The 12912-nt window shown below is 36.7% G+C and overlaps 1 long non-coding RNA gene across 3 annotated transcripts; it reads right to left on the reverse strand.

Annotated features, from left to right (window-relative positions):
- Positions 1-7765: 7765 nt before the first annotated feature.
- LOC147846015 (uncharacterized) lies at positions 7766-10971 on the reverse strand. Of its 3 annotated transcripts, none has more exons than XR_015481160.1 (5): positions 10923-10971; positions 9720-9808; positions 9563-9628; positions 9038-9292; positions 7926-8803 (listed from the first exon to the last, which is right to left on the reverse strand). It is a non-coding gene; the product is annotated as an uncharacterized LOC147846015 (long non-coding RNA). The 3 variants fall into 3 exon arrangements; XR_015481161.1 differs by having other exon boundaries at positions 8222-8803; positions 9038-9223; XR_015481159.1 differs by lacking the exon at positions 9038-9292 and having other exon boundaries at positions 7766-8803.
- Between the last annotated feature and the right edge of the window lie 1941 nt (positions 10972-12912).

The following is a 12912-nucleotide window of genomic DNA, read 5'->3' on the forward strand; positions in this document are numbered from 1 at the left end:
GGCGGTGCTGGGTGGCGGTTGGTTGTGACTCGGGATGGTGGATGGGAAATCACCACCCAGTACGCATGCGTAACAGCATGGCTTAGCCCTTATAAGCAATTTTACTCAAATTACATTAGTTATGGGAACTTTATACCTTACTATGTCAGCAACACTAATGCATTTCTAGTAAACTCAACAATTAGCCTAAAATTAAGTAAACACACTAGAATTTTGATAGTAAGGAATACTATTCGCATTTACAGTGTAGACCAAAACAAACCCTGTCCAAAGTCCAGCGCAGAGTTGCGCCTCGCTTACGCACTGCTTAATACACACAAGATGTAGAGCAATACGCAAATATCTTTACATTTGAAAAGGTATATATAGGTATATACAGGATATAAATATAAAGAATTAAAATATTACAAAACATACTATTTTCTAGCCTACATAAAAATGAAAAACCACTGTTTTAGTGCCTTCTTCATCTCGGAAGGCTTTTTCAGTTCATTCATAACAATTTGCTTTTGTATATGTTATTAATATTAGCAGTATCATTTATTATATCCATATTTATATTTGTTTTATTAAAAACAAGCTTAGATTTGCCCACAGGTTTTAGACCACATGGGGCACAGCATGTGTATTTGGATATAACTCAGTTGTTTAACCACACTTCGTTATTATTGTTCATTTATTCGTTTGCTGGAACACTAAAAAAAAATTATTCAAAAATGATTCCTTAGATTTACTCAATTTTTTTACGTTAAGTGGTTCTTAACAATTTATTTGTGTTGAATTTAAACAAACAAATTAAGTTGAACATTATTAAACTTAATTTGCTTGTTTAAATTCAACATAAATAAATTGTTTGCAACAGTTCTGCATGCAACACTTTTTTCAGTGAAATTAGAACTGAATTTAGAAATATTTTTGAAACAAAACTTTGTGCTTAACAAACAAAATTAATTATTTATAGACTAATTGATGTCTGTGCGTAAAGATTTCCCTATCCACGGGAGCGAAAGTGAAAGTAAATCATTTATCTCTCATTCTTGCGCGGTAGATGCTGTTTAACTGTTTTCTTGCTAGTGAAATGCTCAGTTTTTCCACTTCCACTTACTTTACTTTACATTAAGAAAATAGACTCACATTAAGAAAATAGACTCAATCCTTTTAGACCATGCGCAATGGCGCAAATCGAATTTTTCCGTCCTTTTATTAGCAAAAACGCATTCTGACACGCACTGAAAGTGTTTGCGCCCTGTGTTTTGCGCTTTGCGCATGGACCGTCAAAATAGAGCACTTAGTGTGTCTTAGTGAGTAAACAATATATCTCTTTATTATACCTGTCAACATCCATTCATTTTCTTTTCGGCTTAGTCTCTTTATTAATCAGGAGTCACCACAGTGGAATGAACCGCCAACTTATCCAGCATATGTTTTACGCAGCGGATGCCCATCCAGTTGCAACCCATCACTGGAAAACACCCATACAATCCCATTCACACACATACACTACAGAAAAGTTTGCTTACCCAATTCACCTATATCGCATGTCTTTGGACTTGTAGGGGAAACCAGAGCACCCAGAATAAACCCACACCAACACGTGGAGAAAATGCAAACTCCACACTGAAATGCCAATTCAAAGTTATAGCTATTATAAAAAAACTTGAAGTTATCAAATCTCATTAACCTTTTCCTCACAGTAAACATTCTGATGAGAGCAGCGAATGAATCTCTGACATAGATTTTTCATTTGATTACATTAAATAACAGGTGTCACTTTAAAAACAAACAGATTTACAAAAGCGATTGCTTTCCTAACTTTACATGCTAATTTAAGCCAAATTTAGTTAGACATGGTTAGATGTTAGTTGTTTTAGATGTATATGTCTGTTCAAACCAACCTCGGGAAGCCAATACGGAAGTAACTAAAACTGCAATTCATCGACTCTCCTTGGAGGCCTGGCTTCAGGAAATCCAAATGATTTCTGACTACAATAGTAAATTGTTCAATTTTACAGCTGATAAAAACATATTTACAGCCTGGTACAAAAGATGGCTTTGGTGCACATAGCCATGATTACCCTTTATGACAATTGTGAGGGGGTGAATTTTTTTATAACTCATCCATTTTGTTTTTATTCAGTTATGTCTGTATAATTAAGGTTGTGGCTACTTGAGTGACAGCTAGGTCTTGGTGCTCGCTGTCTCGTCACCTTAGCTGATCTGGCTAATTAGCCATTGAGCTCGGCATATACATTGTATTTTTGTTTTGCTCCCAAACCATTCAAGTGGCCTCCATTTGCCAGGTGAGTGACATTATATACTTATATACCATCGCTATAAATGTATTTGTTTTACTTAAGATAATTTATCATTTATAATGTTCTTTAGACCTGTAATGCACTCCAGAATATGAAAGATTGATAAGCTGTAGTCTCTAGAACAGTTATTTCTAACATTGTCATACAGTGTTTGGAAGTAATTCATGTTTTTCTTCTGTAGAAAAACGCCATAAGAACAATGTTTAGTGCCTCAATGTTTTACAACAGAGTTTTTAAAAGACTAAACACTTTTTTGAAATAATATACAACCAAGCACATGAGGTTAAAACAGTAATGAGTCGCGGGTAATGAAGTATTAAGCGTATCTTCCAAAGAAAAGCCTGTCTAAGCCAGATCTAAGCAAAATACTAGCAGGTGTCTGTAGCTCCGCTTACACTCCGCCTCTTTGCCCTTTTTGGTATCCCGCAGTCGGTTCGAAGACGCACGAACAAAATGCCGATGGTTGGCCACGCCTACTTGTAGCTTCTATTGCAGTGTTCAGAAACCTATGGGTGACGTCACGGAAACTACGTACATATTTTTTACAGTCTTTAGTTCAAACACACACTGAAAACCCAGAGTGACCACTTTTGCTCCACTTCAAATTGCTATTTATCACTGGAGCGCGTCATTAACGCACCGCAACACGAACTGACTGTTTTGAAGATTGCATTGAAGGGGCAACGGTGCCTGTAATGAAAAGGAAGGGAATCCATTACTTCAAAGTGTTTTCTTGCCTAAATAAAATAAAAGCATAGAACAGACTCACATTTAAGAGCAAGTGGCATCCCCTGGTGGTTTGGCAGTATGGGTTGTGTATAGGGAAGATCGGCTCCTTGATGATTATTGCCACCCTTCATACACAGATTAAACATGCAGGAAAATATGGGAAAATACCTTTGAGGGATGATAGCGGGATAGAATTGTAAAACACAGGACAATCCCGGGAAAACAGGAGAGTTGGCAGATATGGTCTTTACACATCTACTAAAATGTCCAGATTTGTGTCCGGTTTTAAACCACATTTACAAGTAGCTCAGAACAGAAGCAGATTAGCATTTAAACATATAAAACAATTTCTGATCTGTGTCAAAAATACATGCTGCCAAATTGTCATGGTGGCTTTTTTATATAGCTAACTACAAAGCAAAACTGGAAAGAAACCATTTGTATGCACACAGCATCCATGTAATAAGGTATTAAATCTGAAGCCACTCTGCAAACAACATATCAGACAGCTGTTTCATTCAGAGGATCTGTTATTGATACTGTTAATGTAAGGCTGATGTCTCAAGGTAAACAGGAAAACACAGAGTATACACTCCTAATGAAATAATCACATCTTTTTTCAGAACACTTAGCAAAATGAACAAATATTAAACAGATGTCTCATTTATCATATTCACAATTTAATTTTGAGCCTTATTTAGAATGTTTTGAATATAGTGTTAGTAATATTTCACATACTTCAGTGAAACAACTTTCAGTCTAAACACATTTACTCATTCTTTTTTCTTCATCTTAGTTTATTATTTATCACGGGTCGCCACAGTGAAACAAATCCGCCAACTATTCCAGCAAATGTTTAACTTCAGTTGCAACCCATTACTGGGAAACACCCATACGCTCTCGCATTTACGCATGCTCTCAGTATAGCAATTTTGTTTACCCAATTCACTTAAACATGTCTTGGACTGAGGAGTGTATGCTCCTCCCAATCGAATGGCTCATCCAATCCAGCCAGAAAGATGTGGAGGAGGGTGGTCTCACTGAACCCAAGCCCCCGGACTGCCTCGAGAAGATCTTCGGTGTAGATGCCGAAGGGGCGATGGTTCCGCGGGTGAGACAGTTCTCTGGCTGGGGGTTGGTCGATGGGTCCTTCTTCCTGGGAGCGAGCTGGGCACAGAAATAACCCCATTTCTGCTGAGTCCTCTACTGGCCAGTTCGTACTGTCATGATCAGGGTTGGGGAAAAAGGAGCGAGGACCCAAGCGCAGAGTAAATAAAGTATTTATTTATACTTAAACAAAATAAAAGGCAAAAACAGCTAAACAAACTACCCCGAGTGGGAAAACATTAACAAAACAAATAAACAAACAACACTGGACTGGGCAGGCTGGCAGGGATAAAGACTTGAAACACGACAGGACAAGACTTCAAACGACAACATGTGATGACGAACTGGCATAGGACAGCAGACATGAGAGGTTTGTAAACGGTAGGAAATAACACAAACAGATGAACATAATTAACTAATAATGGGTTAACAAGGAAGGTGGGACTAGACAATAGACGGGAGAGCACATGACACAAAGAGACAACACAAGCCATGCGCTCACATAAAACAAGACTAGAACACGCAGCCAATGAGATAACTCATTAACCGCATGTTCATAACAACACAAGCATGTGGTGCGTGTTTACATGCTAAACACAACACCAACAGAAGACTGAATGCAAAACACGAGTACACAATGAATGAAAACCCTCACCGTGCACACACACACGCAGTGTGCATGTTTCATCCCAGCGCCGACCAAAACCGAAACCAACTAGACTGAGACGCTGGGAATGAAACACCACGCTGCAGACAGACAAACACTAACACGAGTACAGAGCCCTCGCGGCCGCATCAAGCGGGAGACACAGAGACACACAATGACAGAAACAGGACAAGACAGAACTAGTGTCCGAGCTCTGCCACCAAAACAAGAATTTACAAGACCAGAGTGGCAGAACCCTGACACTCTGCAATGACTCTAATAACTTATTAATAAAGTCATCTGGAACGGCCAAGGAAGCGTTCTTGCAGGACTTCCAGAGTTCATCAAGATTCTTTGGATTCATCTTCAATGCCTCATTTCTCATCTTATGTCAGACATGCTCGATAATGTTCATGCCTGGCCACTAGGCTGACCATTCCTGAAGCACCTTGACCTTCTTTGCTTACAGGAACTTTGTTGTGGAGGCTGAAGTATAAGAAGGATCGCTATAAAGCAGTGGTTCTCAAACTTTTTTCACCAAGTACCACCTTAGAAAAAAATTGTCTCTCCAAGTACCACCTTACGACGCTATTTTTAACCAGTATTAAAAAATAGCGTCGTAGGCCTAATTAAGCAGCTACAGGTGTGCACAGTTTAAAAATGATGCAAATTAATTCCTATTATTAAGAATATGTATTATTGTCAATCACTTTAAACATTTTTAATAGTCTGAACATTAACTGTGCTTGCAGATAAAAAAAAAAAGTTTTAGTTAAAATGTGCTTTTAAAAGTTCATTAAAAATTACCTGTTCTTAAAAAGTAAAAAAAGAAAACTGCTGTACTTAAATCTAAAGTATTCATAGTAGCCTATTCATCAAAAGCTGGAGATGTTGCTTGGACCTTATGAATATAGGCTATATGTCATATTCCTACACTTTCAGACAAATCTTGAAATATATGTTAAATGTACATATGACAGGGTTCATACAGGCACAGCCTAATGAAAATCAAGGAATTTTAAGCACTTTTTCCAGCACCTAATTTTTTTTTCAAGACTGACATGTTATGTATTGAAGACCTGAAATGTATTCTCAGCAACCCATAAAACATTGCATACGAATAGATACAAATAAAAACCATTAATAATAATATGTATTAATCATATATTAATAATATAATAAACCTGCACTAAATGCTTGTGATATCTTTTTTGTACTCAAGTAAAAATACTATTACACTGCTAAAATAACACAAATTTTAGTAAATAATACTAATATTAGGTAAAAGTACAAAGTACTCTTTTAAAAAGTACTAGTTGGTTACTTTTGAAAAAAAAATCAGATTTTCATTATGAAATCACTTTTTTTAAGTTTAAACCTGATTGAATGGTTTAATTGCTTAAATCCCAAAGCTACATGTATAGGAATTTGCACTAACAAAGGAAGTATGGTCAATTTTTCCTTTCATGACAATTAATATTTTTCAAAAGCACTGGTAAAACTACCACATAATCTTAAAGGCCATAGAGACACTTTTTGCCCATTTTTTAAACGATATTTTCAAGCTTTGAAAGGTTAAATTAAAGTATATGGTAAAAAGATTTAAATTTAGCCTTTTATTTACATTTGTTACACTATTTTTCTTTACAATATGGCAAATTTGTTTCTTAAATAGCTGTTCATCACATGTAGATTTTATTTTACACTTGATCTTAATCTAAAATAGAAACTTAAAAAAAATACAAGTACACTGTCAGTAAAAAAATAAATCAAATGGCTTAATTTTACTTGAGGTATTTAAAATGTGACAACAATACATTTATCAAAGCAGTGCTTTAAGAGTCTTATTGTTAATTTTGATAAATAAACAAGTAACAACGGATTGCTTTGACCTGTAATGCTTTAAGACGGATCAGAATACAGCTAAATGTATAAATCACACAAATACCTCACCCAGAAACATTTCCAGCATAATTATTTTGTCGTAAAGAAACAAAAAAAAATTCCACCTTTGCTAAAAGTAAGTTTCACTTTACAACACAGCCAAACAAGAAGACCATTAGCATTGTCATCGATCATGCATCAATCTATTTCTAAATACTTGATAACTTTGAATACTTTTGACTAAATTTAGTCAAGGAGCAAAGATAAATAATGTCTACTTTAATAGTGGAGAGATCGCGATTATATTCAATCTGAGCACGCAGGCGATCATGAGAGGACTTGCAGTTCATTTGAAAAAAGCCTATTTAAGAGCTCGCATGTCTGTTTTAGCGATTTGCGTACATGACTGCGCTGTCGTGTTAAAATAGAGCACTCGCCACATTTGCAGAAATTAGTAATTGCGCAATACCTCCAATCCCGCGCCGCCATTCAGACTGTATTTAGAGGAGTGACAGGTGAGAGGCGAGTCGACTGGCTGTCGGAGAGCGAAACCGAAACGTGTATGTAGATCATCAAAAAGGCAGGAAATATGTCCGCGGTTTAATTACTCTGCTAGACATCTCTATAGTGAAAACATCCGAGAAGCATTATTCCAACAAAACATTTGTTTTTAAGTTGTTTTTTCTGTCTCTGCAACACAGAAAGCATTTGTCCCGCCCTTACGTTTCACGCAACTCAATAGTATGATCCTGCACAACTGGAGTAGCTGCACTCTCAGGACCGCATTTTTAGGACCCTAGTTTTTTGCGGAAGCGCCACCTACCGGATTGGATGACATAGTGAAACTGCATTTCTAGGACCCGTTTTCAGGCACTTTTTTCCAGAGGTTAAAGTGTAAAACGCCTGCTTTAAATAACTATTTTAAAATGAAACAAATGAATTTACACCTAAAATATAAATGAATAAATAGAGTTGAGTGGCTTAAAAGTCTTAAATTCCTTGAAAAATACTGTATATTGATGAACCCCATTACATTGAACTAATTGGCTCAGTATTAGGCAAAATAAATTGAAATCAAATGGGATCAGCATTTGCAGTTACTAATTTAATACCAGGTTGTAAAGGTTTTAGAGAGTCAAGACACAAAAATGATTCAAGAATGTACATTTATATAAATATCCACACAGTCTTTCTGTATTAATGCAATTCAACCACAAAAATGACCCCACTGTTTATTAAGTTGCTGCATTCAATTTTTTATTCCTGTGAATGAGAGAGAAGAAGAGAGTTCAAATATATGTATGTATGTATATATATACACACAGTAGGGTAAATAAATATTCAACACGTTTCCAATTGTCTCAGAAAACATATTTCTAAAGGTGCTATTGACCTGAAAACCAAAGAAAAAAATATATGAATAGAAAACAAATCTAATTACTTTACAAATTGTTATCAACATCTGGTGAAAATTTCATGTCAACAGCACCTTTATAAATATGTTTTCTGAGAAAAATGGAAACGTGTTGAATATTCAATTCAATTTCAATTAATTTCATCTTTATTTCTAAAGCCCTTTTACAATGTAGATTGTGTCAAAGCAGCTTAACATTTATTAAATTCAGTTCAGTTCAGTGTGGTTTAGTTTTCACTGCTGAAAGTCCAAACACTGAAAAGCAAATCCATCGATGCACAGTTCCACAAGTCCTAAACCAAGCAAACCAATGGCGACAGTGGAGGAACAAAACTTTACCAATTGATGAAAGTGAAGGAATAAACCTTGAGAGAAACCAGGATCAGTTGGGCACAACCATTTCTCTTCTGGCCACACTTCACGTGCAGAGCTGCAGTCTAAGCGCTGGAGGCTGAAGAACACTGGGCGTCCATCGTGGAGAAGCTGCAGGTGTGAGTAGGGCACCAGCGGGTTTTCAGGCTGGACCACAGGATCAATGTGGGCACTCATCTGTCGCTGGGGTCTTTCATTAATCAGTATCATGCTCTCCACTTCTCCATGACCACCACTGCATCTGATCATGATACGGTCTGGTCCAGGATTATGGATACATCTAGAAGTCCTCTATGGTGGCATCATCTCTTCACAGGTCACGATCTCTAGAGGCCTCTAGATAAATATCCCCAGGTGGAAATAGGGAACAAGGAAAATAATTAGCGCAGCTGCTGTTCATAGTGTATTTAAACAAAAGATATTAAATATCAAGACAAAAATGAAGTGCTATGAGATAAATTAGCAGTTTTATAAATAAACATGAAACGCACATGATTATTTATAACAAAATGTCTGGTGCATTAAGACAGCAAGAATGTGTCCTCCAGGTGGTTTGTCAATCCCACTCACCCGCATAGAGCACATGGGGCAGCACAGTGGTTGAAACCGTCGCCTCACAGCAAGAAGGTTGCTGGTTCAAGCCCCGGCTGGGCCAGTGGTCATTTCTGTGTGGAGTTTGCATGTTCTCCCCATGTTCAAGTATATAATTGTAAATGGGTGTTTCCCAGTACTGGGTTGCGGCTGGAAGGGTATCCACTGTGTAAAACATATGCTGCATAAGTTGGCGGTTCATTCTGCTGTGGCAACCCCTGATAAATAAAGGGACTAAGTCGAAAAGAAAAATGAATGTATATAGATATTCTTGAATATGTAAAATCATGTATATAAACTCAAAAGGTTAATCAATTGTTATGCAATTAAATTTAGATTAATATTTAATATAAGTGGTATAAAAACAAACATTTGCTTTACAGTGTTAGCTATAATATATATACACACACAGATATATATATATATATATGCACTGTTGGGAGAACCAAACAGGAAACCTTACTGCCAACTCCATATTTTTTAGTATATAAGAGCAATACCCACCTATAGAATGGTCTCTCTTCTTTCGTCAGTTGTTTGTCAATCTGTCTGTTAAATTCTTTTACTTCACTGCAATAGAGAACAATCACTGTTGAGTTAACATATATACCAGTAACAAAAAGGCTCTTTGAGCATTGTGCAAAATTAACCATATTCTGACCTGTAATGATAATCGTTACCAGAAAGAAAGACCTGCTCAGCATCATCCAAAGACAAGCTCCTCAAGACACCCAGAACATGTACGATGTCCTATGAAAAAAATAAAATAAAATCATTTAAATATGGACTAAAATACCACCACAGAACAGCAAATCATTTTACATGGGTTCATAAATGAGTAGCACCCACCATGCAGTTTATATACTTATTTGGCCAGACATTCCTCTGGAAAATGAACACCACAGATAAGCTGCACTTCATCATAGATATGCTATAAACTCAAGAACACAGCTAGCATTTGTAACTGTATTTATAAACTGCTTATCAATGTCTATTAAATGTAGAGTTAATGCTAAACAAATAAAATATTAATAAATTAACTAGTTATTAAATGCTTAATAAATTATTTATAGTATGCAGATGTTATAAAGTGTAACTCAACAGTTTGCGATAACCTCAATGAAAATATTCCTGTAGTTTGTTTTCTTTTGTTCTTACAATGGGCCTAGGCAATCCAATCATATTGGCCATCACTTCTTATTCGCCAGGTAAAACATACTTGATATACATTAAAGATATGAGACTTTATATGGTTAAGGCCTGCAGAATAAGCCTAACTTTTAAAACCGTCAAACATCTCATTCATCACTGTAAAACGATGACAAAACATCAGGCTAATAACACATTGTGGGGCTAACAGGCAGTCAACACAATTTTTAATGTGCTAATGTAATACAACGTTGAGTAATGGTTTTTACACGAATATAGCAAAATATAGATAAATCTGAAACTCTCACATCAACGTGCTTTTACCATCTTAGTTTAATGCATGTGTCACTAAGCGTATTAGACCGCCGTTAAGTCAACAAGCCATTAAATCAACAATGTTTCGATAAACCATTGTCACGAACTACGATCGTCGTAGCATTTAATCAAACTAGAAAACGAACTCTAGAAAATTATTAACAGTTATAGCAGCTCTTACTCTGGCTGTGTAAAATTATCCATAATTATTATTATCATATTCTTCTGGAAAAAAAACTCGTCACGTAACATTTTTGTCCCAGTCCCCAGACCCTTGGGGTAAATCATGCAGGCTAATCTGGCATTTCTGCATAACTTTACAGTATAAAACAGCAGCATTACAAAATAAACACATACTTTAACAGTTTAAAATAAAACTTAATAGAAAATCGGTACTTACACTTTCCTTGTCATCCGTGTCGTCCATTAGCGCATCCTTGATCCAATCCGACAGTTGGCGCTGTCACAAAAATATAGGGTCCTAAAGATGCGGTCCTAAAAATGCGGTCCTGAGAGTGCAGCCACTCCAGTTGTGCAGGATTACCCTTCTCACGCAACTAGACAAGGTCGACTGTGATTGGCTACTTTTCATGTCAGTCAAATCACGCTTCAGAATCAATTCTTAAACTTCGGATACTGATTTTCAGCAGCTTATGACACAATGCACTAAAATAAACATTCTAAGCACAGCGTTGTGATCGTACGCTTCACAAAACAGCCACTGCTGATCACATCGATGTTATATTACGCATTAAAGGATTAAAAGTGTTAATTGTTTCTTTCATTATTCAGCGGTTCCTCCGCGTACCACTTGGAGGAAGCCCGCGTACCACTAGTGGTACGCGTACCACAGTTTGAGAACCACTGCTATAAAGAATATAAACATGGTAAAGAATTTGTCCTCTCCTATGGTTTGCAATGTAATGAGCAGTACAAATGTCTTGAAACTTGACTTTTTTATGTTGCCATCCACTTTGCACATCTCTACTTTGCACACCCCCAAACAAAATGTAACACCAATTGATTTATTTGAGAATAATGTCCATGCGGGTTCCAATAGGTCTTTTGCAGTATTTGTGATGATTGAGATGCAGTTCAACAGATTACTCATCGAAAAAAATCTATCTTCTGCCACTTTTTGATCAACTAGTAGTTAAGTATATATATATATATATATATATATATATATATATATATATATATATATATATATATATATTGTTAGACATAATGCCTGAGGACCTAAAAATATTTCCGTTCTCTCTGGAGAGTTTTCTGTCTTTGGGAGCACTTTTGATAATTTCAGGGTTACTGGGCAGAAACGTTTTTGTTCTCAGAGAGCTGGTTTAGTGGATTGATAGCCAAGGGGCACTTGACAAAAATGACAGCCAATGACATTCATGCACACAGAGAGGGGCTATTTTGAGCTCAAAAAACTTCATTTTTTAAACACCGGAAAAACAGGGGGAAAACATATCAAGTAAAAATCCAGTTAGCTCAGAGCTTAATGATAATTACACAGAAAGAATGTCACAGAAACGTCACGTGCGATTGGTTATTTTGAGCCATTCTGATCAATTATATGGTTGGCAGTATCCACGAGAAAGACAGCCTGATTATGTGTAATTTATATATTTCATTAGCATTAATAACACATCTAGGTCATCTGCTACTGTACTGCATTCTGTGTTGACACAGCTCTCATGAGATTTTGTTTCATTTATCTATTTTTATGCCCATTTTTGGCATGTGATTTAAAAAATGCTGCCATAGAAACAACAGGATGTACACAAAATTGTCAAACATGTTATAGAGCACTCAATACAAGACATATTTACTGGAGGCAGATCAACAGTACATATTTCGATTTTCAGATTTTGGAGTCTCTTCTAATGTTCGGATGAGCTGCTTAAGGTGTGTTTGATTGGGAACATACTTAGGCCCTGTTTACACCTGGTATTAAGATGCATTTTCGTTGATCCTATCACAAGTGGACAGGACTAAGTGTAGGTGTGAACAGAGTGTGAATTGTGGAGCTTGATGTGTCATTTGTTGGGGGCCATGGTTAGTCTTTCTTCTGGTTTCCATCCTCAAAGTAATGGTCAAACAGAGAGAGCCAACCAGGATTTGGAGCTTACATTACGATGTTTGATCTCTCAGAATCCTTCCTCCTGGAGTCAGCAACTCTCTTGGGTTGAGTACGCACATAACTACGTGTGCATATCTGCAACGGGCCTATCTCTGTTTGAGTGTAGTTTAGGGTACCAGCCACCTGTTTTTTCAAGTCTGGAATCTGAAGTCGCGGTCGCTTCTGCTCACGCTTTTGTCCAGAGGTGCCAATGCTCCAAGTGGGTGTTCGCACCAAGGCTAAAGCCAATCACCACTGGTCT

The sequence above is a fragment of the Danio rerio genome, chromosome 3 (genome assembly GCF_052040795.2).
Source record: "Danio rerio strain M-AB ecotype USA chromosome 3, GRCz13ab, whole genome shotgun sequence".
NCBI classification, from domain to species: Eukaryota; Metazoa; Chordata; class Actinopteri; order Cypriniformes; family Danionidae; genus Danio; species Danio rerio.